The sequence below is a fragment of the Lolium rigidum genome, chromosome 7 (assembly GCF_022539505.1).
Source record: "Lolium rigidum isolate FL_2022 chromosome 7, APGP_CSIRO_Lrig_0.1, whole genome shotgun sequence".
NCBI classification, from domain to species: Eukaryota; Viridiplantae; Streptophyta; class Magnoliopsida; order Poales; family Poaceae; genus Lolium; species Lolium rigidum.
The window spans coordinates 200,810,815-200,813,882 of NC_061514.1; positions in this window are offsets into that span (position 1 = coordinate 200,810,815).

Genomic DNA, 3,068 nt, shown 5'->3' on the forward strand with positions numbered 1-3,068 from the left:
TGGTATAAAAGGCCGATTCACGTATTTCTTCTATATATATATTCTTCAAGTCCATCTTGGTCGCGGCCCACCTCCGACTCTGGTCAAATTCTCGGTGATAACACATGCTCCCCTCGGTTTTGGAAATGACATTTCCAAAATCATTATGCTCTTCTTTCGTCGGGTCATGTCGTGGCGGAACCGTTGCGATATCCGTCATCATGATGCCCCGCCTTCTCAACTTCTCCGCGTGACCCGGCGCTTTTTTTTTTTTTAGGCACCACTTCCTCGGAAACTCGCCGTGGCATTAAACTTCCACTACATCCCCTTTATTTAACCGCTCCGCACGCTTGTTCCTCGCATCCTCTTCGCATTAGCACTCCAAAAGCCCTCCCGCGCCACCATGTCCTCTTCCTCCTCTCGCTTCATCGGATCTTTCCACCTGGTCCTCTTCGTCTCGCGAGCCGACGCCGGAGCCGAACCCGGCGGAGGTCCACGCAGCCGACATCCGCCGCGCCATTGCGGCCGGGGAGGAGTCTAGTCATGACTTCTCCCTTTGGTCAGAGGACGACAAGTCCTTGACCGACGGGGAAAGCGACCTCCGCTTCCTCGCCGATGGGACAACGGAGGAGGAGAGCGACGACGATCGCTTCTCCCGTGACTTCCTCTCCCGAGGAGGAGGAGGAGGAAGAAGAGGAGGAGGAGGAGGACGACACCTCCTCCGACGAGCCCCCGGCCAAGCGGTTCTGCCCTTGGCCGGGAAACCTCAGCGACTTCGACAGTGATGATGACGACGCTGACGAAGAAGACGAGGACAACGAGGGCCCGGTCGGCAGCCATTGGAGCGACGACGAGCCTGCCGGGAGTAGCGCCGATAGCGGTGACGACGGCGACGGCGAGAGCAGCGACGGCCCGTAGATAGGACATCTAGCATAGGACCAGTAGCAGTAGGTGGGGTCATGTATCCCCTAGTGCTTCCTTTTGGGAGTAATCAACTCCTTATGTAAGAAATCTATCAATGAAGAACTTTTCCCCAATCTGATTTTGCCGATTCCTTTAGCTCATCTTAGCCGATTTCCTCTCATACTGATCTTGCCGATTCGTCCCTTTTGCCAATGCGTAACGAGCCGATAGCAACGCATCGGTCCCTCGACATTTACCCTTCCATTCTTCAACTGATGATTCTCTTTCCGGTAGATACTGTGGGATTTCCAAGAGAGCCCTTAAATTTCTTCCACCGGTTTCAGCGATCCCTCTTAGCGAGCGCTTATTATTTTGTGAAGAAGGTTGCAACGAAGATCAGCCGATGGTACCCCAATCGGTTCCTCAATAGAGCATCTACCAGGCCTGTTGCCCCCCGAGTCTCAGCCAAGGCAAAAGACGAGGATACGCACATAGCTGTATGGACCTGGGCTTGATTATGTCTGAGGGAGCTTCTTATGCAGAACCAGCCGATTTGAACATAAATCGGCTTCTCAGAGCAGAGAGCCTTCAAGGTGAGCTGCCCCCCCGAGCTTCTTCAGCTCTTCCTGCACCTTGCCGGCTAGATCGGCTCCTTTCCTTTGGTGGATCTAATGCAATCCATCCTTGACTTGATCTGCACGTCCAGGCTGCTCTTGGCCTTGTCCTTGAAGAGAGGATCCGAGCCCTTAAACTACTCCATTGAGGAGTTCTTCCATTAAAATCCCCCTTCGTGCTCCTCTGATCGTAAAAGTTATTCCTCTTGAGTCGATGGCCATGCATCGGCTTTCATATCCTTAAGTCGATGTCTGCTGCATCGGCTGTGCTCAAAAGTTTCAGATTTCGAATTTTTTTTTTCTACGACCGATTTACGCATCGGCCCCCACACTTCAACACCCATCACCAAAGATGAGATGAGATAATTCTACTGCATATCCTCGTGTTCTATCCACCTGGGTGCCCCCCCGAGCCGATTCTGTCAAGAGAATTGATGGTATCGGCTCGTTGGATAACATGTTGAACCCGAGCGGAATGGTTGGTGAGGATAATTTTGGCCGATTGCTCGGAATCGGCCTCGCACGTTGCTTGCTCCGGTGAAGGTTTTGTAATGTCCCTTCACAAATTTTTGGGGGCGATCACAAGGATCAGCCTCGCCACGTTTGCTCATTGACGTGCTCTTGCTACTCGTTCAGGCCGGTAGACAAAACCAGCCCAATCTCTGACTTTATCGTGTTAGTGCGCTTGCTGTCGCCCACCTTGGGTGCATCGTGTAATCGTGGAGCGCTGAGCTTCGTCGGAAGAACGAGCACCATGTTTGTGCCAGCCGATGTTTCATCATCGGCTTTCCTTTGCTTGGGGCGCCACTCCATTTTCCGTGGACGACCCTCTTCATCCAGGGTTCGCCGAACCTTCGCAGCCGTATCGGGCCTTGCTTTCCTCAATGTATGCAAGTATAACCTCTCGGCTTCTTCCGGGCCGCGCAATCGTTGAACCCCGCGTTTCGGGAACGGCCGAGTCCATCGGGGCACCACCTTGGCCGGTGATACCTGTCTTCTTCTTCTCCCTCGTCTTCCGAATCTTCGAGATCTTTCAACCGAGGGGACTCAGCTCGTTTGCTCTGTGGCGGGAGAGGTCCCAAGCGCTCGAACACGGACACGTTGGCTGCCTCCTTCTTCTTCGGTTGCATTACGGGCAATTGCCGATTGTTGGCAATCGGCTCATTCCTGAATCCCAGCAGTGCCTGAAGAAGGGACAATCCCAGTGCCTGTCCTCGTCGTCTCGCTCCCCTGCCTTTCCCTTGGTACAACGCTCGTGCTCCTCCTCATCGCGATTATGCCGACGATGTCTTCTGGCTTCTCTAGCCAGACGATCTCTTTCATCATCATCGCTGGACCGTCGGCGTTGGTCGTACTGACTCACATACTTGTTGAGGAGGTGATCGAGAGAGGTCGCCGATATCTTATGTTCTTTACTTCTCCCTCTCGTGACGTAGCGCTTGCCATCTTGGCGGAGCCGATCGCGTGGAGCGGCTTCCTCTCGTATCTTTGCTATGAGAGCAGCTGCCCTCATCTCCATCCTTGGCAGCGTGGTGTCCAAGATCTACCATATTGATTTTGCACGAGAAATCC